Source organism: Podarcis filfolensis, assembly GCF_964270895.1.
Source record: "Podarcis filfolensis genome assembly, chromosome: 6".
In the NCBI taxonomy this organism is placed as follows: Eukaryota; Metazoa; Chordata; class Lepidosauria; order Squamata; family Lacertidae; genus Podarcis; species Podarcis filfolensis.
Window position 1 is genome coordinate 32,858,291 of NC_139609.1, and position 13,197 is coordinate 32,871,487.

A 13,197-nucleotide genomic window follows, 5' to 3' on the forward strand; every position below is an offset into this window, starting at 1 on the left:
ATGTAGTGCTAATAATGCCAAGGTTGCAGGTTTGAGCCCTACAGCCACATATTCCACATATTGCAGGGTCCTTTCCAACTTTATAATTCTATGCCTATGCCAGACAGCTGATCTAGCAAGTGCTCTACCCTTGGTGCTATATGATGCCCACCATATGGATATTGGATTCATTTTCCATCAATTGCTGCCCAGTGGTTGAAGTTTCTTACTTCCTATTTGCCTCCTTACTGACCACTGCAGATTTAAGGGTGGACTTCTATTCCCCTCCCATTTGAGTCATAAATTCAGCAGAGCCACTGACTGGGAGGAGGAGCAATAAAAAGGCATCTTGGCACTGGATCTGGTCCATGACCTGGCAGTCTACGTTGTTCTAAACAAGTTACTTTTATGGATTCTTTATTTTAAAAATAGAAACCCAGAACAAACGAGAAACTGATGCAAATGATCCTTTTAAAAGCGGATACACAAAGCTTTCCCCTGCCCCCTTCTGAAAAGGATGAATAGCACAGCTTATGGGAACTGAAATTTATAGAGCGATGGAGAAGTCTGTTGGGAAAGCACAAGTTCAGAGGTTGTAAAGTAATAAAGCAATCTGAGAATAGTCAAGCAGTGCAATTTATAGGAAACTTCGGGAAAATTCTGCTCGCGAGGTAGCTGGTGTTCCAAAATAAACACAATATAAGAGATGGGGAAAGAGAGGTTTGTGTTGATACTGGAAGTGGATAGATAACTAGCTAAAATGTATTTATTCTTCTTCATTCATTTATCACTGAAAATTCTTTAAAAAATATATTTAATTTCTTTACCCAAACAGGGAAAACGTGTGGAAAATGATACGCTGGATATGTGTCAGACTGAATTTTGTGACCAGTCATAGGAGTTTGCATCCGTCATATGCAGCACTTCTTATGAAGGATTTTTTTAAACACACACAAGTACATAAGAGAGAGAATGAGGTAATACACTATATAGAATCTATCTATGGGGAGGGGGAGTGGTGGAGCAAGCCATCAGACACAATGGCTGAAATCCAGAGTCTATTGTACTTGCAGAAATGGAATTATGTAAAGGGGATCTTGCCTATGGAAATATTCAAAGTGCATCCAGAGATTATATATCGCATATGAGAAAGCCTTTTCACAGATCCTCTTGCACAGAAAGCTTGCGGAAGAAATTGTACATTTCTAAGATTTTGGAGGTGTTATCCTGCCAATCATATATACTTTTAATTCCTGTTAGTTAAATACCTGTTTTACTGTCCTTGAAATCAATGGGACTCAAAATGCTTAGGGTTAAGGTTGCCATATTTCAAAAAGTGAAACTCTGGACACAAAAGTTGTTGAGATTTTTGGGCAAAGTTATAGCTTTTTCTCTTTTTTCTTTTTTACAAAATCTCAATAAAGTTTTTGAGCTATTTTTAAGGAAATTCGCCAAAATCAACACCCAACATGGCTTGCCAAGCGCCTAGATTTTCTAGGACATTTCAGCAATTTCTGCCTGGACACTGTTTCCGACGGCCAAATCCCGACTATGTCTGGGAGATTCCAATTGTATGGCAATCCTACATGGTGATACACCACCTATTTTTATTTTCCATTGACAGGACCCCTGGATCCTGACACATTTGCATTAGTGTGTTGTTCTTAGATTGAGTCCTGATTTGCAGTAGATGAAGAAGAAAAAGGTAAATCCAGGAAATCCAGCAGCCTCCATTTATATTAAAAACCAGTTAATGCCTTTTAGGCAGAATGAGAAATACAGATTGCACACCACACTAGAAACTGAGACAAAATGAGTTCCAAAACAATTATGAAAATGATATTTATGTGTACAGCACTGTTATTGCACCAGTGGATCAAAACGAGAGGGACAAAATGGATACTATCACTCAGGTCCAATTAATGCTCCTTCTTAACCACTTTTTGTATGTGATAAATATGTCAATGAATGCAACAGCATTTGCCCAGTTAAAGGAATGTTTTATAGCCCCCTATGCACCCCTAGTTTAAAATAATATTCTGCTATTACTTTTCAGTCAATAGCATTTTTAGTATGCATGCTAAGAAAACCAAACAACTTGTTTCAACTTCAGTGTGATTTTAATAACTTGCTGTAATGTGAGGAAAGACTTGTCCTAGTTTATTGCAATCCACATTTCCTGCAGTTTTGAACACCTCAAAACCAAGGAGGGCTGGGACAAAAGTACCCACTTCAAAGCCATGTTTCACACTTTGCTTTTCTGTCTGTTCAGTCCCCAAAGCCAGGCTTCTATAAACAATAGCAGATAATGAGTTTATGCATGTAATTTGATTTAAATGGATTCTAACGGCTATACACTGATTCTGTGGACATTGCAAAGCACGCCTCTGAATAACTTTGTACCAGACTTATTAGTTATTTTGCAAATAAATTGATCTGGAAATGTTCTTGGTTAGTCAGACATACATAATTTCTTTGCATTTCCCCTTCTCCCCTCCTCCCTACAAGAGGGTGACAAATATATTAGGTCCTTTTGAAATAGATACCATATCCCCACTGGGTTTTTTAAAAAATAAAATAAAAAGCTAGACTGATATTTTATTTCACATATAAATATGAACAAATCTTAGGAGTTGAAAGTTTGCATTTTTTGGAGGGGGAGTTGGTGTCCGGATTTTAATATGCATGGTGGAAAATGTAAGATTTATTGAATCTACTTTGTTTTCCACTAAAACAACGCTCAGGAGAAAGTGTGGGATGTTCTCATTCTGTGATGCTAAGTACATGATAAATTCCTGTAAATCTACTCAAACTGGCAGTCTTCCTTTCTCTAATATGGAAAAAACATACAGTGGTACCTCGGGTTAAGTACTTAATTCGTTCCGGAGGTCCGTACTTAACCTGAAACTGTTCTTAACCTGAAGCACCACTTTAGCTAATGGGGCCTCCTGCTGCCGCCGCGCCACTGGAGCATAATTTCTGTTCTCATCCTGAAGCAAAGTTCTTAACCTGAAGCACTATTTCTGGGTTAGTGGAGTCTGTAACCTGAAGCGTGTGTAACCCGAGGTACCACTGTACTTTAAAATGCTCTGCTAATATTCACCAGCAGGGCAATCCTGTACATGTTTATTCGGAAGCAAGTCTCTCTGTTCTCAGTGGTGCTTACTCCCAGGAATGTTGTTATATATATATGTTGTTAGAACATTATTAGCCATGTGTTGCCTGTTACTGCTTAAGTTTGTCTGTGTTTGCAACACAGGGGGTTTCTTTTGTTACACAAAGACATCCCACAAGGCAGCGAAAGATGGGCTACCTTGACAGGATGATGGGCCCCATCTGCCCCTCACTTCCTTCTACAGAACAGCCTTCTTGACCATTGGTCCCACTCTTGGTCTTGTCCACTTAATCTGTCAGAGCCTGTCTTTGCATGCAAGGTGATAGAAAAACACAAATCCTCACCATTCTCTTTATGGTGAGGGAACCAAACTTGGGATGTGGAAATTTAATTTGACCATTTCTTCTGAGTAAGTCAGAACCTTCAAAGGGTGTGAATCAAACATATTTGTCCATCCACTGTGACTACCTGTCATTTACTGAGGAGCAGACATGTAAAGATTTCCAGCAATTTTAAGCCCATGGATGGCGGTGGTGGAATCCACCTTTGTTTCCTGAGGGCAACACAAAAGTCATCGTGCCACTCTCTCATCAAACCTAAGCTTGCTTTACTACTTCAAGAAAATGAAATGTATTATTTATAACTTAACACATAAAATTGTACCATTTGGTATAGTTATGAAATGTAAAAAAAGTATAACTGCCGGTTAATTAGTTTATTCATATATAATTAGAAATATACCCAGTGTTAAAGATGAGTTGCAAGCTGCTGCATGCTAAGGAACCTCTTCATTGTTGCCAGGAAAATATGGAAAAGGGAGGAGGGAACTGAGAGTGGGGACAAATAAGATTTGATAATAGAAACCGCCAACACTGCATGCAGTAAATCAAAGATTATCTGGCTCTGGCCTAGTCACAAAGGGTAGTATCCAACATAGCACTAGGTTCCGGTTCTGTCAGCACCACTTGCAGAATGTGACTTCCCCTCTCTCCTTCTTCTGCAACACCTTAAATCTGTTCTAGGGGTTCCCTCAACACTTCAGAGCAGATTTTGAGAGGATGAAGGGCATGGAGAGGGGGAAAGTCCCATAGTACAAGTGGAAATACTCAGGCTAATTGGATGCGTCTGGGTGTTACTGCCCAGTAAATGTGGACCTCAGGATTATCATGCAAAAAACAAAGAAAGCTCTAGAGTGGAATTTAATATAGTGCCAAGTGAGATATGCATGCATGGGCCAAGGTCATGGTCTCCACCTTTCCCGCCCCTGTGCATCCCTTAAACCTGTTATAGGTCTCCCCCAACCATCCAGAGCAGACTTAGGAGGCTTGGGTGTCATGTGGTGGTAGGAGTTGGGGGAAAAGTCTTGTTGTGTTAGTGCAGCTGGTTGCGTACATGCAACAACTTGGCTGAATCCCACCTGCACTTTCAAGAGAAAGGGATTAGGAAATAGATGCTCCAATAATGTAATTAGGTAGCATTTTTCAAATGTATTGTATAGAATAGGGTTGCCATATTTCAAAAAGTAACATTCCTGACACCCGCAAAGTTGTTGGAAGATGCCATTTTTATACCCAAAAACCGAGACATGTCAAGAATTTCCCTGGTGTATGGTAAGCCTAATATAGAATGAATAGAAAATATATTTGGGTATTGTTGAAAAAGAGTTTGTGAATGTCAGGAGCCAGGGTCAGGAGTAGGTCAGCAAAAAGAAACACAACATCGATGTCAGTGGTTAATTCTTTACAGAAAGAACCCAAACCAGTGCAGGCCTAGAGATCCCAACAAGTCTTTTCAGCGGGTCTTGCCCCAATGAGGCAATTGTGAGGACTGAAGGACCCCACTTCCCACAGCCAAACTACCTATTACAAGATAGCACTGTTTCTTTCTTGCAATGGGTAGTTCTGCTGCCTTGAATCCCCCCACTTCTTTTCTGAAGGGAGTTAGATCTTGAGGCTGTTGACATCCACGTGAACACATTTGAAAACTTTCACAGGTTACTCCAATTTCTGCTCCTTTGCCATTTTTGCCAAGCAATGGCGCCCTGTGGAGATAATTCCTCTGCTGAAGGTTGTGCACATCTATATAGAAAACGTGTTACTTATTCAGTCTTCTTTGGTTCCCGAAATCTAAATGTATTGGATGGTTGGGGGGAAACAAATCAGGTATTCAAAGATAACTGTCTTTGAGTAGGGAATGAGTCTAATGTCCCTTTGCCCTTTCAGATTTAATACTGATAGCGGCCACAATCCAAACTAATAATAATGAAAATCTGACTTTCTGCTGCCGTCCTGCTGTTCTAATCTGAAAATATGCAAATTATATATTGGAGAGAAACAAAGTGTGTGAATTTTAATGCACATTTTGTTCTTTCCTTTCTTTGATCAAGAGTGGCCTGAAAACATTCCCCACTTTCTTTGCAAGCTTCTATGTGACTCACATATACAAACAAAAAACGGTTTCAGAAATATTTCTGAAATAATAACCAGGCATCATTTGCTTAGCGGTAGCATGAGCTTAGGCACCTGGCTCCTACTGCAGCCAGTAAGCAAGACTGTCCTGTCTTCCTTCTGTTTCTATATGAGAATCATTCAACATAGGAAGTTGTGTTACACCAAGTCAGTCCACACCACTGTTCTTCAACCTTGGGTCCCAAGATGTTGGAGTCTAATACCATCATCCTTAACATTGGCTAAGAAGGCTGGGATGGTGGGATCTGTAGTCCAACAACATATGGAGACCCAAGACGGCAGAATACTGGGTCTAGTCTGACCAGCGTCAGGGACTTGCCAGTGATAACTATCACATGAAAAGCAAGTGCTCTACTATTTGACCTATGGGTCCTCCTTCTGTTTAAACTTCTGGTTAGTTTTGAGGCCATGCTATATAAAGAACTGACTTATTTCTCATAACCCTGCTTGCTCAGTTAAGTAATAGTTGGAGCCCCGACTTTGCGTCCCATTGCTGGGGATGGATGGATAGACGGATCTATCAATTTCAGTTCTCTCTGAACTGTTTTTCCAATCTTAAATTAGCTTCTCCACATTTCTGGCTGAAATTTGCCTAAAAGCACACACACACACACACACATTTTGCAAGCAGTTTTCTTAACACCTACTGCATTTTTATGTTATTGTCATTAATATATGCATTTTAATGCACATTGTACCATAGTATATGCATTTTTTGGTCTCATTTGGCGGGAGGACTGCATTGCAAAAGTCAGAGGTGTATGAATTTCAAAAGATGGTTGTGTTTTGGTTCACATATTGTTTGAAAAAGTGTGAATTTGGCAGGTTCACCTTTTAATGTGAACTTAGATCAAATTTCACCTCCATCCCTACCCATCACTATCAGAAGCACTGTTGGTGAGACATTAGACCTGGGCCTTTTCAGTCATGGCACCATGACTATGGAAACCTGATCCTGGGAAGCTTGATCAACCCCCTCTAGTGATAATTTGGCATGTGGCAAAACAATATTACCTTATTTGCCTTGCTAATGGACTTGTTCTTCTATTCTTGATGCTGACTTTAATCATAGCGTGTGTTATTGCTTTATTCTTATTGCTTTATTGCCTAGTTTATTGACTGGTTTTGCCTGTTTTGCCTAGTTTTCAAATCCCTTTGGGGAAAAGCAGGAAGTATTTCAATGAACAAATGAATGCATGAGTGGGCAAATGAGGTTACCAGGCAGAGAGGAATGTTTATATTCAAGCACAGTGCCAAGAGGTGCTGTCATCTGTCATCAAGAGCACTTTAGGGCAGTCAACTCTAGCACTCAGCCAGCAGATTTGGGTTGTCATTTAAGTGTGGGAAACGGGGAATTCGTTTACTAACTACTATATTCTTAATACAGGGGGAGTGTGGTTTAGAATGGCTTCCTTTTCAAAACTGGTCCGCCAAAACCAAAATTTAGAAAAGTATTCAATGAAAAAAGCAGCTGAAATGACTTGAATTCCTATTAATACAACTACTCCTGCCAAAGACTTCTCTGGACATGCTATAGATAAAATTGGTGTGGGTACACACAGAGTAAAAAGACCTTGCACCAAATCAGTAATGACTCCAAGCTTTCTTTGGATAAGACAGCCTCCACTGACCATCCTCTGCCCATGAGGTTAACTCCTTACTGCAGCAAGATCAAGGGACTCATGTCTGTGGACCCTGCAATGTGATTTGGGCTCCTGGAAGATGCTCAAGCACATCGACTCTTGATGGCAGCCAGGAAGCAAATCCAAAAAGCTTGCCTTTCACCTTATTATGGGCATCTCAATGTCCCTGTAGGAGTTCCTTCACAAGTACTTTGTAGCTGCCTCCAGTGAAGAGGAGCCAAGAAAGTGGCTACCAGCTGGAAGTGTACAGTCACAATATGTAAGAATTAGGACATGCATGGACCTGTTTGTAGGAGCATCTATGATAGTGGAACCTTCTATTTTTGTAGCTGGATTAATATGTCAAGTCCTATGTCTGTGACTTCCGTCGTTACTTCCTGTCTCTTGTTAGTGGCTAAGAACCATTTACACAAGAAGTACTATTAACATATTTGGGAGATTTTAGACATGCCTTTAATACATTTACACAAGTTGTCCTGGTGAGCTTCAGAGACGCAAACAGCACCAGGCTTCAACTCAACTGACAATGTGTTGCAAAGCCTACTTTGCATTTTTGGACATATGTTCAATTTCATCTCATGAGCCAGGGACTTACTGGTCTGATACACAAGCTGCAAAAGGCTTCATTTCCCCCCCTCCCCACTCTCGTTTCTTGGTTCAGCAACATGCCTTGCAGAGTGTATTTGCAAGATGTCATTCTAACAAGCATGCAAATAGGCTGTGGAGTCAGAGTCAGATTTCACACAAGACAAGATTCTTTCTTTCTTTTTATCTGTGGGCTTTAGTGCTAAGAAGCCCAGCGGGATCCATCCAGTTTACAAAAGTGCTTCCTTGTTGCACACAGTGTGTGCTCAGAGATACCATCCCACATAGAGGGTCTCCTCCCCCTCTGCCAATTGTCTTCTTGGCTGCTCAGCTCATATTTGTCACAAGTTTACAAAAACCAGGGGCTAAAGAAAGCACACACCCTGTTTGCATCACTAATCTCATTACAGTAACAGCAAGAGAACTGGCCGACAAAAAAATGTAGCCGGTAAGCTGGCTACTGTGTACACACATTTCCTTGCCATGCACAGCACGAGCCCCATCAAAACATGCGTAACGATGGCCTCACTTCAACAATGGCAAGTGTCCATTGTACCCAGTTGATTCCTCATTACCAGTGAAACCCTTTGGCCTACCTTACAGGCAAGAGAACAGCAGACGGCAAAGATACTGCCTCATCTTTCAAATCCAAAGTGTCATGCTTTCCCCCCCACTAGAGAAGGATTTTGAGTTTCCTCATGTCCCTCTGCCTTTTACACTTTGATGTATATGGATATAAATCCATGGGAATCAAAATTATATCGTTGCCATTATAGCATATTGCAGATACATCACCACTACTGACATTTACAGGACTGCAGCCTCATGATCAATGTGGCTTTTGCAACTGGGTGTGTGGTGCCATGTATCTGATGCAACCCTATGCATCTTTACCAGAAGCGGCTCCTGGGGTATGGCACTGCTATGGCAGGTGGGTCGCTGTTGCGTAAGGGAAGGGGGAGGAGTGAGGCAATGGGGAGGTCAGCACAGTGCAAATGCACTGGCAGGAGCTCTGAATTGATTGAATTGGTGTGCTTGCACCGTGCCAACCTCCCTGCTGCCTTGCTACTCTCTCTCCGGCCCACGTGACAAGCTGCTTCTGTCCCATTGACTTTAATATTTCATTGACCAAGTAAGTGTGTATTGGATTGCAGCTTTTCATTTAATTACCACCCTTAAAGAACATCCCCATACACTTCCAATTTATGGGATTGGATTCACTTCTGTATGGGATCAGCTGGACTGTCAACACACTTGCACAGATATGCTTCTTCATTGTGCTCCCAGGTCTTAGGTTCTCCACCTTTGGTCTAGATGGATCTGAAATTTTGCACAAGTAAATAATGTGCCATTTATGGACCAGAGATGGGAATTTGACTAGATCCACACTTGCCATGTCTCAGAGAGAGAGAGAGAGAGAGAGACACAGAGATGGAGATAAAGAATTATTCTTATTTCATTGCTAAATTGTGTGTTCTTAATTCCTGATTTTTAGAATCTGTACTCTCTCCTCTTAGGTTATAGCTCAACATTTACATTTTTATTTGTATTTGGTGTTAGGTATTATTGATAAGATACTCCAATGCTTTAAATTAATGATTATTATTTTTGTTAAAACAGATAGGAGGCACTTGATGCTCAGTTTACAACTTTAATTTAAACAGTGAAGATAGAAGTGTGATATTCAGCCTGCCACCAAATTTTGCAATGTGCATTCTATTTATAATAATTGGGAATTATTTGACACTTTTCCGTATTTAAACCTGACTTTGACAGGAATCAAAGTCAGATTTATAGTTAATGTAGAACATGCTGTTCAACTGTTGCAGAATAAACACGAGACGCATTTAGAGTAGGAATCAGATTAATTGTCTTGATTGGCTGTCATGCTTCATTCACATCAAAGGCGAAGTACATCGAAACAAAGCCTCTTAAAATATATTCTCTTGCCTTTGAGAAATGTTTCAGCACCTATGGTAAGAAAGACTAATATTTTTGAAGTTGTGCTCTTGTGCACGCTTAAGTAACTTTTTACTTCAGATGAAAACTGAGTAAGAAGTGACATGAGAGAAGTTTTTAAAATTATACATGGCATGGAGAAAGTAGATAGATCCCCCCCCCCCATAAAGTATGGAACTCACTCCTACAGGAGGCAGTGATGACGATCAGCTTGGATGGCTTTAAAAGGAGATTGGAGAAAATTCACGGAGGATATGGCTATGAATGGCTAGTAGCCACAATGACTATGTTCTGCCTCCATGACTGGAGGCACCAAGGCTTCTCAATACCAGTTGCTGGAAACCACAGGAGAGGAAATGCCAAACGTAAATAGAGACAAAGACTTGGCTTTAAAGCTTTCCATCCATTCATTGGCCATTGCACTTCACATATGCAGATAAAAGCATCGTCTTACCCCCTGCAACTTCCTCATGAAAGCCACATTGGATTGGCATTGACAAGCAGAGTAGTGATGGTCTTAAATTCAGCTTAGGAAATGCCATTTAGGCCTGTCCTTGGATGACGGATGTGGCAGCGAAACCATGCTTCTTTCTTTAGCCTTCCTACTTTGGTTATGAACAACCCTTCTCTTCACTGATAAAAGTTTTTATGGAAGAATGAGTCAAAGATTCCATTTCATTTCACCGGCCAAAGAACTTCAAATAAGTATGATGGCATGGCTTATGTAAGTTTTCTTGTAATAAATAGTAAATAAATGTAGGGTTCCCCCCCCTTAAAATATGCTTATTGGCATGAAATTTAAGGAAGCAGGACTGCTAATATGTTCAATTATCATATTTTTCCACATTTCCAGCAATTAAAACATTTACTGGGCCCTGAGAATGCAGCTGAAATAGGTGGTGGTGGGGGAAACAGCTAAGTAAATCTGTACAATTAAATTAGCTGGACACTTGTCATGGATAAACTGAAGCCATAGTTATTTCTTTATTGCATAGTAAACAGATCATCCCAGGAGAATCACTTCTCTCTTCTGAAACAATAAAGACCTTTGGACGAGCTTGGCTCAGATATACTCTATGTAAGCTCACAAATTTATGTTCTCCCTTCAAATATGTTCGAGCCAAAATTCCACATTTGTCTTGGGTGCAAAATTGCTGTTGGCAAACAATAGTTTCACTGTATGATAAAGAATCTCTGCTTGTTTCAGTCATGTCTTATACATGGATAAAAACCCTTCTGCTGGGAAGTTTGAATTTGCTCACAAAATCACTAAGTATAGCAAAAAAATTTTTTTTAAATGGAAATGGTTGTACATTTGTTTTTGTTTTAGTTTGCTTGCTTTTGCCTTTGTAACAAGTAAACAAATGTCTCTCTTGAATAGGTACAGCAACACAATTGCCCCCGAACAGTAAAATCACACAGTTGATGTAGTCAACCACTGATGATCCAGTAGCTGATGAAGGAAGCTTTCATTTTTCTTTGTGACTGTGCTAAGAGAATATACGTTTAATGTTTCATTTGTTTGTAACAGAGGTGTGTCAAGAGAAGAGCTGAAAAATCCAATTTGGATTTTTTTTTCTGAACTTGCAGTATGTCAAGTTGGGTGGGTGGGTGAAAGAGATAAATCTGCTTGTTTCCTCCTCCCTGGCAATCCATTTTATTTTTGTGCCATACCTTTTTATGTTGTGATTTGTAGCCTGCTCTTGGAGCTCTATTTTGGCTGAAGAGCAGCATAACTGCAAAAATAAAAATAATAAATTTTGATGCTGCTTTGAGGATGACACTAGCAATCTTTCTAATTACTGCCAGTGACCTAATCCCATAACAGATTATTACAGAGGCATTACTGATTATCTTATATTTAAATATAGATATATATTAATATCATACAATTAATGTCACTTTTGAATATACTTGTTTAGGATTGCAGCACAAATCTTCCTTCCACTGTGGGAAAAGAAAGGAAACAAAAGACCTGTGGCGTTTGGGGACTAGGCAGTCTTTTACACCTTCATGTCAACCAGTAATAAAGGTTTGTGCAAAAATGGGAAAAGGACAGAAAATCTGGACCCAATGCTTGGGTTGTTTCCTATGTGTACTTCTCAGTAGAGATCTCAGTCCCTGCCGATTTTGCCCATTTGTTTCAGTGGAGGAATGCATCACACATGGCACCCTTCTGTGCATGTCAACTGGATTCATAACCCAAGTAAGCGGGAAAATCCGTGCACACAGAGATCTGTCCACATGCCATTGATTGATCTGGATAATAGGCTAAATGCAACCCACAATTTCACAGTGAATTTAAAATCATTGTGAAACGTAGGAGAGAGACAGGAAAAAATTGAGTTGTTTTCCATTTCCCTTCTTTTTGCAGCTCCTGAATGCAAAAAAATAGTTTGGAATATATATGTAAAGAAAGAAATACTTGCAGCCCGCCTGAAGATTTACCTATACAATAACTATGAAATTACAGCATCATGTTTATTTCATGCATTCAACTAGCATCTCACTCTCTTCGTCATCAGATGTGACTACCCTGCTGGGAAACATCACTTTGTTTGCTGATCTCACTGTGAAACGTTCAGTCACACTATTTATGGCCAATAGAGCCAGAAAAACTGCTACAGAGGTTTCAAATGAGTGGCTCTAGAAAAAAATTGTCCCTCAAAGCTTTTTGAAAGTTCATTTTATCCAACCACATATTCTTATTTAATAAGAATTTTTGCTCTGAGGGGTCATAACTACTTATAGTTGTTTATCATTTGAAAAAGAAATAACTTCTTTACAAAAATGAGATTCCCTCTCCCTAAAGCATTGTGTAGAGGAGTTTCTCTTTGTAGTGCCCAAGAAAATAAGGAAGCAAACTAAACTGTACCTGGTTTTAAGACCACAGTTTCATCATTGGGTTGGCTTCATTTTTCCTCACTACAGTAAATTTTATGAGAGAGTCTTGTGATTTCTCCGGTTCGAAGGCAAGTAATGTGGCCTAAATTACTTTCATTTGAAAGAATGTCCACACACTGTATATGTAATTAGGTCAGCTATTTACTTACAAAAAGTTATTTCAAGCCTTAAGATAGACTAAACTGTGAAAAATACATTAGTCTGCCACATTTGTTTGTCTGGAAGACAAGTGCTCCCAGCAAGGGGAAAGGACCTGGGCCCCTTGGCTAGTAATGAGTTATCAGACAGCTGCAAAAACAACATATTATAATCTGCCATTTTTAACATGAACAAAACTTTCCATTTTAATGAGAAAAGTTTCTGCGTTTATATAAAAATAACCAGAAAGCTAGGAATGGGCAGAAATGACTGAAAATGAGAAAAGAAAAAAAAAGCCCCACAGACCAGTCTTTTAAGTTGCTACTTGCCAAAGACCCGTATACTAATGACTTCTTCTTTCAGACTACAAATCAAGTGTGTTTGATTAGCTAAATTGCTTTTGCTC